This window comes from Schistocerca americana, chromosome 3 (assembly GCF_021461395.2).
Source record: "Schistocerca americana isolate TAMUIC-IGC-003095 chromosome 3, iqSchAmer2.1, whole genome shotgun sequence".
In the NCBI taxonomy this organism is placed as follows: domain Eukaryota; kingdom Metazoa; phylum Arthropoda; class Insecta; order Orthoptera; family Acrididae; genus Schistocerca; species Schistocerca americana.
Genome location: NC_060121.1, coordinates 291,441,225 through 291,453,300, shown reverse-complemented (window position 1 = coordinate 291,453,300; position 12,076 = coordinate 291,441,225). Strand labels below are relative to the sequence as shown.

The following is a 12,076-nucleotide window of genomic DNA, read 5'->3' as shown; positions in this document are numbered from 1 at the left end:
AAGTGACTGACAACATTGTTAGCGATCTCCCACCACAGTGTTGGTCTGCTTGTATTGACCGGAGTGTTCATCGCTTGTAGATGCCCAGTCCGAGTTTTATCTCCGTACAGCCATCACGTGATTTTTGAGAGCGCCTTCAGTGAATTTGTGTTTTACGAAAATGGATCATCGGAATTTGGAATAACTTTTTGCATTCGAGTTTTATATTAAACTTGAGGAGTCCACGAATGTGACCTCTGAAAAGTTGAAACGGGCCTATGGGGAACATTGCTTATCAAAATCACAAGTTTTTAGCCGGTACAAATCGCTTCTGGAAGGCTGAGAACACGTTAAAGATGAACCTCTCTCAGGGAGACTTCCAACTTGATAAACAGACAAAAACGTCGAAACTGTGCGCGCTCTTGAGAGATCAGAACGACGTTTAACAATAAGGATGATGGATGACCTTTCAACTTTAACAGTTTCGCCGTACATCAAATGTTGACCGAAGTTTTGCACCTGTCAAACGTTTGTGACAAAATGGTGCCGAAATACCTCACAATTGAAGAGAAGGACAATCGAAGAACCGTGTGTGTTGATCTTCTTGAGAGGACTGTCAACGACTACGAATGCTTCAGTCTTTTGATCGCAAGTGATGAATCCGGAATTTTTTAATACGATCCTTAGCGCAGAAAAGTGAGGAACGGCATACTCAGACATTTCATCGACTGATAGAAGCCCAAATGAGCAAATGATTCATCAAAACAAATCCATTTTGCTTCTTTGAGAGTATGGGTATTGTAAATAAAGAATTTGTTTTACCAGGAGAAATTGTCAAGTCTTGTACAAAGATGTCCTTGAAAGGCTCAGGAAAGGGGTGAATCGAGTGAGGCTGGACATTGCAGACAAGTGGAAGCTGCATAATGACAAATGCCCCATGTCACTCGACCAATTCCATCGCAGGTGTTTTGACCTCAAACGGCATTTCTGTTGTTCCACAGCCAGCCTCTTGTTCATCTCATCTGAGACTTTTCTCTTTTCTCGAAATCGAAAAATATGTTAAAAGATCGTCATTTTGGGACTCTTGAGAACATTCAAAAGAATGTAATTGATATTTTAAGGGACCTACCAGCTGAAGCCGTTCAGCGCTGCTACCATGACTGGGAACAGTGACTCCCCCTGTGCGTAACTGCCGAATGCAACTATTTTAAGGGGACAATATTGTTATTTGAAAGAAAAAGCTGTTGTATATAAAAAATCAGTCTGATTTCTTTTCTCACGCATCTCGTATACAGGAAATCAACTCACACGGACCCATATCTCTCAGCGACTAGCTGCCACCATTCAAGGCAACGGTACTCCTGTCTGAAGACACTGGTGAACAGAGTGAGGACCATATGTGATAATGGCAACTTACTGACAGGGTTGGACCGCGTAAAAGAGATTTTTGCTTCCAACGGCTGACTAAGTGAAGAAATGAAGAAGGTGCTGGGGGCACATATGCGCAGAGGAAGGAGCAAAGAAGGAGAAAACAGTGAAAGAGATCAGAAGGTTGCGTTCCTGACGTAAGATGGTGCAGCTTCCCCAAGAACCTACCGACATCTGTCTAAAAAAGGTATCGAACCCATGTTTTGACCGCCTGCAAAAATAATGAATACTCTGGGCAGCATGAGAGATAACCTTGGACATCGTACTCCTGGAGTCTGGCACATTGCGTGCGAATGTAGAAAATCTTTCACCGGACAAATCCCCTATGTTGCACCAAATAATACACAACGAAGGACCGTGGCAGTAAAATAAGTCTGCACTGGCGAAGGGTAAATTAACGGAAAAGCGTATATTCGATTTTCAAAAGACGACTGTCATCTGCTCAGCTCATGGTTTCTCTGACAGCGTTATTAAGGAGGCAATCGAGATAGTACCGCCGACGAATCTCGCCAGCCGAGGTAAGGGTTTCGCCCTTAACCCAGTTGAACAACCAGCATTTCTAGCCATAAGCCGGGAGAGGCAGCAGTTCGTTTTGTGGTATCGATAGTTTCGATACCACAACGTAGGTGCGCTCTCGTAGGTTGGCACTACGAGAGCGGACGAACAACGCCGACCACAGCGCCCTCTAGCCGACGCTGTGGAGAGATTCAGCTCATTTGATCAAGAGCAGACGACCTAGCAACTTAGCTTCTACTGGTAGGGGGCTAGCCATTATAGACTTTGCCTTTGTAACTTCTAGTAACTGTTAGCTTCGATACATGAACGGCTTCGCACCTACGTGCTCATCTGTACCAAACGTTAAGTAATGTGTTTGTATCTGTTTATACACCAGTAAAGGTGCTTTTACCTTGCAGTACCGAAGTACTTCACCTTTTTTTGCTCCTACTCACGACCTTCACTCTCGGCCTATTTTGCAGAAGCAGTTCACAGGAGCAGATCCACGTGCCGCCTATCCAGGCGGGATACAAAACGTTTGGCGTGTAGAAGCGGCGTACAATCGACTCGAGATACCACCAGCAGCGGAAACAATCGGCAGGGCTGCTGCTAAACTGTAGTGCAGCAGCCATTGCGAGATTTTAATGCCCGCCGCCGATATTTACATAAGGAAGCGGATTTTGACATACTGGTAACCCTCAAAAGAAAAAAGCTCTACATTCTAAGAGAAAACGCCCTAAATTAGACCAAACAAATATCTGAGGACAAAGATACCATGGAACCCGAAAGTCAAATATTTGCGATTAACTGTGGATAGACAGCTCTTACTTCATAACCACGTACAAGACCTCCAGCAACAGGCTTCAGGGACGGCAAAACAACTGAGCTTCTTTCCAGGGTTAAAGGACGATTATACCGTGCTACTCCCCAATCAAAAATGGTAGCACCTCTTGGGATCTGGCCAGAGACACGTAAAGAAGAAACATGCAAGCCGTACAGAACAAGTGTCTCAGCTGGCTCCTGGGAGAATCCAGATACACTAGAATAATAGGTTTATATACAGAAACCAACGTAGAAACTATAGAGCGGATATTTAGAAGATAACCATCACAATAGACAAAAGATTATATCAACTTAGAAACTCAATCAAACATGAATGAGATTTTCACTCTACAGCGGTGTGTGCGCTGATATGAAACTTCCTGGCAGATCAAAACTGTGTGCCGGACCGAGACTCGAACTCGGGACCTTTGCCTTTCGCGGGAAAGTGCTCTACCAACTGAGCTACCCGAGCACGACTCACGCCGTGTCCTCACAGCTTTACTTCTGCCAGCGAAAGGCAAAAGTCCCGAGTTCGAGTCTCGGTCCTGCACACAGTTTTAATCTGCCAGGAAGTTTCAATAAAACATTTTCACGACGTCGGAGCGATCGACTTTGGCAAAGATACAAAATATCTTGCTGCTGGTATAACAACATGACTTACTACAAATGCAGAAAATATACACGATTCAATAAGCAACGACTTGCGGACTCCGTGGCCTCCAAAGCCCACCTTAAGAAACTAATAAAAGAGAATTAAATCACTTACCGTGCCACCTAGGAAGTATAGCACACGGAAGTGATGCGACTTCCAACAACGAGAACAAAAATATGAAAAAAAGCACGAGTATTTCGCTACAAAGTGGAAGGGTAGAGTACCTTTGCGGAACATGGCGCTCACGCTGCGATCTTATACGGCGAGAAAGCCGTGAAGATCTCATCCACATTTGATTTCCTTCTCTCGTCTTTGCCCGAATTGGAGCTTTCGCTGCATATCTGACAATTGGAGTCGACGGCACGTTCCTTCTTTCCGGGGACTGGTATCTAACAATAAATATCGAGACCTTTTGTCTCTTTATATGCACTACATCGCGTTTGTTAACTTTGAGGTTCTCATGATAGTTTCTGCAAAAAGCGTTTGTCATCTATAGCTCTGGCTTAATTTCATAGCAAATTTCTAATGATACCAAATGCTAGTGGAGCCTCCATGAATAGCTTCAGGCTAGTAACGACATACATTGTGTAACAGTAATTATTCTGACTCCTTCCAAGAAATATGAGCTTCACTCCTTTGATTTCTAGTACAGTTCCTCCATTAAAAATGATGATGATCCAATTCGGGAAAGGATGGGAAACGAAACTGGCTGTCCTCTTCCAAGAGAAACATCTTTATATCCGCCTTAAGCGATTCCATTGAAAACACAAACAAATATAGGTGTCCGGAATGACATACGAGTTAAGTGTTCTACAGTGCTCCAACTCGCTCAGTATTGCCGGAGGTAGAGCTCGCGGTGCGCTGTAGAAGGTCGCCAGCGTACCTGTTGGACCACACAGAGGAAAGTGACAGTTTGTTTTCCATTAATACATTTCGTTCTCTACTCCTAAAGGCAAAACGGGTTGTCCCCAGTACTGATTCGTTGTAAGTCAAGGTCTTTTCAAACAAACACTAGGCGAGATGGTACTGGGAAAAATCTGGAAGTTTGTGGTAAGATCTTACGGGACCAAACTGCTGAGGTCATCAGTTCCTGAGCTTACACACTATTCAGTCTAACTTCAACTAACTTACGCTAAGGCCAACACACACATGCCCGAAGGAGGACTCGAACCTCCTACGGAGGGAGCCGCGCGGACCGTGACAAGGCGCCCCAGACCGCGCGGCTACCCCGCGCGGCACCAGGTACTGGGGCATATGGGCGTCGCAGATGAGAGAATATTTTGTGAGAGGAAATCCATTTCTGGTATTTGCCTTACAACCAAGGAATACCTCTCGAAAACATCGGTAAGAACCGGCCTATGGGACCTAACTTGTATTAATTCTTGGGCAATTTGGCCAAGACACGGACGTGCACACAAAGAAATTAGATGCTTATGTACGTGTAAGTGTATTTGTTTCTATATACAAAGAAGATGACGTGCTCGGCATGTGCAGTGTACGTGAGTGGCACCTGATCACAGGCGATGCGATCAGCGCCGCTGTCCGAAGGAACAGTTCATTTAGGATGGGCAGGATAGGTTATGGGTGGAAGCAGGAGAAGATTTCTGGGATGAGTTCACGGTTAGGGAGGGGAAGGTGATGAAAATTACACTCTGAAAGGACAGTGAATGTTCGCAGATGAGGGAAATTGGGACGTATTGATAGAGGAGTGGCAATAGGTCGGGCTCTCACGGGTGAAGGAGATCACAGGCTGTTCTGACTCAAGTTTATGAGATTTATAGGTAAACTGAAGATGTTCTAGGTATTTGAGGAGGTATGGCAGCATTATGACCTGGTTTAGAACACAAGTTCAAATGGTTCAAATGGCTCTGAGCACTGTGGGACTTAACTACTGTGGTTATCAGTCCCCTAGAACTTAGAACTACTTAAAACTAACTCACCGAAGGACATCACACACATTCATGCCCTAGGCAGGATTCGAACCTGCGACCGTAGCAGTCGCGCGGTTCCGGACTGCGCGCCTAGAACCGCTAGACCACCGCGGCCGGCTAGAACACAAGTGGGTGGAGGTAGTTGGATACTGAAAAAGAGGAGTATTGCATGCCGTTGTTAGAGAGCGATGAAACTTGGGAGGAGGGGGTGTCCATGCTAAATTTGCATAGGTGAGCTTAAGACAGATGAGGGTTTTATACAGGGTGATCCAGCTGCTCCAACCTATGGGTTTTATGCAACCCACAACACCTTCAAAAACTGCGTGCGAGATTTTTGTATTCTCTCGCTCGCTATGTGAAAATTATTAGACCTACAGAAAAAATGAACAGGATCTTTTTGTAGGAAATGCAATGCTGTTAATTGTTGTAGTGAGATACGTTTTCGATGGAGGTCACAGTTTTCGAGTTATTGAGGAAAAACGCGTTTCAAGGTCATTATTTTGCGTTTTTTTAATAATTCGAAAACTGCAGTCTCTAGAGAAAATATATCTCATTGTAGAATTTAACAACACTAAATTTCCTATGAAAAAGTCCTTTTCATGTTCTCTGTAGGGCTAATATTTTGCACTTATTGAGGGACAGAATATAAGAATCTTGCCCGTGGTATTTGGAGGCATTGCAGGCTGCGTAAAACCCATAGGTTGGGCCACATGAATCACCCTGTATGTATGGATAATGGCCGTGGAATGTTATCGCCATCTTAGGCCAGTCAATAGTTCTAATGTTTTAGTTTATTGTAGGCTTTCTTATGAATGGTTATTAGGTGAGTGTTTCAGCCTAGGTTTTGATCGAGTGTTAATAGAAAATGATGTGGTTTTGTAGACAGGTGGATTAGACGGTTGTGGATTCTCAGGTACAGGTCTCTGGGAGGGAATGTGTGGCTTTTCCTATCATTGTTGCCTGGGCTTTTCCAGGATTGAAGAAAATTGTCGAGAACTGGTCGGAGGCATAGCTGAGTCCCACGACTTTGATCGCTCAGCGAATAGCGGGCTGCGTCTAGAACAGCCAGTGTGGGATAGTTTCCTGCCGGAGAGCGGTATTTACGCCGGTGTTTCGCCGCAGCAGCCGCGTGACACGCGTCAGCGCCTGGAGACAGACGCCTGGACTCCAGGAGGCAGCGTTCTGCCGGAGGCGAGCGGCGCCGCATTCCAGGCCCCGCGCCCACCCGCCGACACGGAACCGCCATCTCGCCGGCGCTAATTAAAAGACAAGGCGCGCCGCTCTGTTCTGCCCTGTTCCCACCACGCCTTCCCAGGCGCCGAGCGAGCTTTGACTTCTGGCCATCGTTACAGTCTTTCGTGGCAGCATACTAAGGTCTCTCCCGCAGTTCAAAAACATAACGGATGCTGTTTAGGAGTCTTCGTGCATCCGTGACTCGGATAACAGCACTGTCAACCGCTTACCAACCGAGAGGTGGCAAGGGGCAACAGGGGACGGGGCGGGTAGGGGTAGGGGGGGGGGTGTCTTAGGGCGTGGACCAAGTAGGAGGAGGTGGTAATAATGTGGATCATGACCACTCCCTCCAAAGAACATTTCACTAAAACGGTTTATACACTGAAGTGCCGTCCGTCCCTGGTAGCTGAGCGAACGCCAGCACTGTAGCTCAGCGTGTTCGGTCAGGGAGCTGGTTGACCTTTGCAATAAATAAAACTGAGTGGAAGTACCAATAAATGAACTTGAACGGATGTAATGTGACGTCCGCAAACACAACTATCAACAACGAGGAAAAAAAAAAAAGTGGTGAGCGGGACAGAATGTCAATCCTAAGGGCCCGGGTTCGATTCCCGGCTTTGTCGGAGATTTTCTCCGCTCAGGGACTGGGTGTTGTGTTGTCCCAATCATCATGTCATCCCCATCGACGCGCAAGTCGCCGAAGTGGTAGTGGCGTTATATCGAAAGACTAGCACACGACATTTACATTTACTTTACTGTGAAGTGCCAAAGAAACTGGTATAGGCATGCGCGTTCAAATACAGGGATATTTAAACAGGCAGAATACGGCGCTGCTGCCGTCAATACCTATATAAGACAAGTGTCTGGCGCAGTTGTTAGGTCAGTTATTACTGCTACAATGGCAGGTTATCGAGATTTAAGTGAGTTTGAACGTGGTGTTATAGTCCACGCACGAGCGATGGGACACAGCATCTCCGACGTAGCGATGAAGTTTAGATTTTCCCGTACGATCGTTTCACGAGTGTACTTTGAATATCAGGCATCCGCTAAGACATCAAATCTCCGACGTCACTGCAACGGGAAAAATATCCTGCAAGGACAGGACCAACGATGACTGAAGACAATCGTTCAGCATGACAGAAGCTCAACCCTTCTGCAAATTGTTGCAGATTTCAATGCCAGATCATCAACAAGTGTCAGCGTGTGAACCATTTAATGTAACATAAGCGGTATGGGCTTTCGGAGCCAAGGGCCCACTCGTGTATGCTTGATGACTGCACGACACATGGTTTTCCGCCTTGCCTGGGCCTGTGGACACTGACTCTGGACTGTTGATGACTGGAAACACGTTACCTTGTCGGACGAGTCTCGTTCAAATTGTGTCGAGCTTATAGACGTGTACGGGTATGGAGACAAACTCATGAATCCATGGACCCTGCATGTCAAGAGGGGACTGTTCGAGCTGGCGGAGGCTCTGTAACGATGTGGGGCGCCTGCAATTTGAGTGATATGGGGCGTATGATACGTCAAAATACGACTCTGACAGGTGCCACGTACTTAAGAATCCTGTCTGATCACCTGCATCCATTCTTGTGCATAGCGACGGACTTGGGAAATTCCAGCAGGACAATGCGATACCCCACACGTCCAGAATTGCTACAGAGTGGCTTCAGGAACACTCTTCTGAGCTTAAACACTGGCCATCAAACTCTCCAGACATGAACATTATTGAGCATATCTGGGATGCCTAGCAACGTGCTGGTCAGAAGAGATCTCCAACCCCTCGTACTCCTACGGTTTTATGGACAGCTCTGCAGGATTCACGGTGTCACTTCCCTACAGCACTACTTCAGACATTAGTCGAGTCCATGCCACGTCGTGTTGCGGCATTATGTGTGCTCGCAGGGGTCCTACACGATATTTGGCAGTTGTACCAGTTTCTTTGGTTATTTAGTGTATTTTTACGCGCATCACTTTCAGATTTTTCAGCTAACTTTCGGAGAAGATGGTAACATGAAAACAGATCTCGAAAATGGCAGGGAGTTATAGAAAATTACAAGCGGTATTTAACCCAGCATAATTTACAGTGCTTGACTGAAAGACAGCCTACATGGTTGGGCCTCCCGCCTAACAGCCTGCAGGTAACACACCTCTCAGATAAAATAACCATCAACAGTTTGACCTTACATGCTACTAAAACCATATCTGACGTGGTTCATGAACTCGCAGGTGGGACCACCACATCACAGGAAGTTCTGTGAGGCTAGACAGAAACAGAAATACCCACCACACAATGGCACGAAAATATACTATAGAGTATTCGCATGCAAAACTGTCCGTGTAACCACTCGAGACATTTTAATGATCATTTTTCAAGATCTAAGAGAGGAGCTTTTGTAACGCGAAGAAATAAAATATCGCTGTAATAGGACTGAAAAGACATATAAAGGTAAGAGGGTTCCCATGACGTTAATGGGCGTGGAATCGTGGTGCCAGATATGCTTTGCCTCAGTCCCTGGAGTTCCTATAAGAAACTCACCAAATTCTAGAGGCGAGAACAGTTACAAAGTCTGCTGAATATATGAATTTTCGGAATGAATTTCCACTCAGCAGCGTAGTGTGCTCAGGCCTTAAACTTCCGCACATTCCATTGGCCGTTAAGGTGCAAATAATAGCGGCAAACACTTCCACCAAGTGGTAGTACCGAATGGAGGCGACAAATGGAACTTCCTGGCAGATTACAATAGTGTGCCGAACCGGTACTCGAACACGCAGTCTTTGCCTTTTGCTGGCAAATGCTCTACAGATTGAGGAATACACGCATTACTCACGACCCGCGCTCACAGCCTTACTTCCGCCACTACCTGTCTCCTACTTGCCAAAACTTCACAGAAGTTCTGCTGCGTACCCTGCTGGACTAACACTTCTGAAAGAAAAGGTGTTGCGCATAAATGGCTTAGTCGCAGCCTAGGGATTGTTTCCACACTGAACATTCACTTTGCAGTGGAGTATGCGTAAGTTTAAAACCTGGTGCGTACTCCGCTGCAGAGCGAAAATTCATTCTGAAAGGTCATATGTTCAGTAGCCTTTCGAAGCTGATCTCGACTCGAGAACTGACTGAGCTTTGTGTGAGAATTTCAGGGACTGAGGAAAAGTTAACAACTGGCTGGAGGAGGATTTGGTTGAAAAACGAACTATCCGAGATTGATGAAAATGGCAATGAACTGCGTGGTTCCCGTTGATACTAACGAGTTTACATGCGAGTTACAGTGAATTCTCTTGTTTTCAATTATTTTCTAGCGTTTTTCTTCACAGAGATCACGGATCTTGACCGAAACCAGTCGCTGGTTAAGTGGAGACGGCAAGTGGTGTCTGACCGCCAGGCTTTTGTTGTTTTCTGAATGCAGTCGGACAGTAACAGAGCTTATGCAAATAATAGGTGCGAAGAGACTCCTTAACCTTGTGCAGGGGGTCAAAGTGAGTATAATAATACTTACTTTAAGAATTAAATGGAAATATCAGAAGAAAGGGTGGATGCGGATAAATGTGTTCTTTGCCATACATGCGTAAGCCGTTTTGTACGTCAACCTGTTACTGTGGATGATAAACAGGTCCACCACTTCATACCGGTGAAGAAGCACTAGTCAGGACAGTGAGTGAAAGCTTGTAGCTGTACACAAAACATCGAGAAGTGGATTTCCGCTTCTGGATACGTTAGGTCTAGTGTTCTCTAGGACTGGGATGCAAAAGAAATGTTTCATGAGAGCAAGGCATTTTTCACACAAAAGTCCTTTAGAAATGGCAAAACGGAGGAACCTTGAATACTAATTATTAACCCATTCCCATATATAACTGCAACTGTCGCTAAAAAACATTTCTTGCGAAATGAAGTATGGCAGTTGTAGACTAGTCTTTCACTACCACGCTCTGAACGGCTCTCCTAAGCACGACATGTTATTCATATAGTTATGGAACTGGATTAATATTTAGTCCTTTATTAAAAGAGTTTATCAAAAGTATTCAAGATACGGGCATCTGGAGGCACATGCTAGAAGAGGAAGTCTCAAAAAATTGTTGAAGCTGTGCGCGAAGCCGAACACTAGTCAAACACACAAGCTGTAGTTTACGCACTTCGAGGAACGCAATGAAGGACTGTGTGGAATACTTTACAATGACCCATAACGAGCACTTCGTAAAATCCAATACGTACAGAAGCTGAAATCATTAGATGTAGAGAGAAATCGAGTACGTCATAATTTGATTTTTCCTTTACGACTAAATGGTAAACGTTCTATGTATGAAAAAATAGCACATTTCATTTGATAGAAGCATCAATGGCCACATATGCATCACAATGAAGGGAGCATATCTCTCTACTTTTTTACCAGTCTTCTAAGCGCCAAATTGCCACTGTTTAGTCGTATCATAATAAAATTATACAATTTTCGTAAAAACGATTTAGAAAGTAATATTCTCTATATTGTGAGGGTGATATGATGTGGTCTCCTGTTAACTGTTTGTAGAGCCTAAACAACATGTTGGCCAACAAAGAGCTCACGTTCTATTTTGAAGATAGAGTACTTATACGCAACAGAAAATCGAAATATCTAGGGAAAGCGCTTGACAGAAAGCCCAGTTACAACAACATCAGTTAAGAAATCAGATCCCGATATAACATTGTCCAGAAACTCTGGCACATCATGAGGATCCTCTGCATCGACTCTCCGTACTTCAGATCTGGGATTGGTCTACCCTGTTACGGAACATTGATGCCCAGATTGAGTGAATAAATCTCACACAAGATGTGTGACACACAGCTCAGCCGTAGCATGCGTCTTATAACTCATACAATCATACCTAACCCTAGTTTGTGACTGTCCATTTTCAGTCACATACCACCTCCAAGTCTATGGCCGGAATATACACTTATACGGGAGAACAAAAAACTACAGAAAAATCCTTACCTCACTGTTCACGCAGACATTCCAACCGTCAGTAAACGAAGACCTTGCTCTCGTCACCCACCCTTGGAAACTGCAAAGATGTTAGTTGCTAACGGCTTTAATACTACTGACTGCTGGAGAAATATATGGTAAATTAATGCTGCGACAGAACAGCTTAAGATGCTGCGTATATCGACCAAGCTACCTGCATCAAATTGCCACGCAAGATCTCGTCGGGTTTTAACTTAATAACAACCAACACCGGCAGGTCTGCCGATTGTCTAGCCAAGTGCAAGAAACTAACTTCTCCAAGTTGTGACTGCAGCGCTGAAAAGCGGGCAGTTACCATCTGGTTCCAAAATGTTCTCTGAGGGCTTCCCCTGGTGATAATGACGCAGAGATCAATAGACTACATGAGGGGCGTGGATATTAGTTCGTAATTTGAGATAATTGTGAATACTAATTTTTAGTGATGTAGTCACACAGTAAAGAAATGGGGAAGATATTATGTAGAATTTCTATGTGGGAAGGAAAGAGGTGCTAGAGATGACTGGGATACCTGCTGGAGAAGGAAAGAGTGTATTTGAGCTGTC

The 12,076-nt window shown here is 44.9% G+C and overlaps 1 protein-coding gene across 1 annotated transcript in view; it reads right to left on the bottom strand.

Moving 5' to 3' along the window:
* The window catches only part of LOC124606026 (homeobox protein B-H1-like), a 410,903-nt gene that overhangs the window by 94,382 nt on the left and 304,445 nt on the right, over nucleotides 1–12,076 (bottom strand). The gene's annotated exons all lie outside the window — the stretch shown is intronic.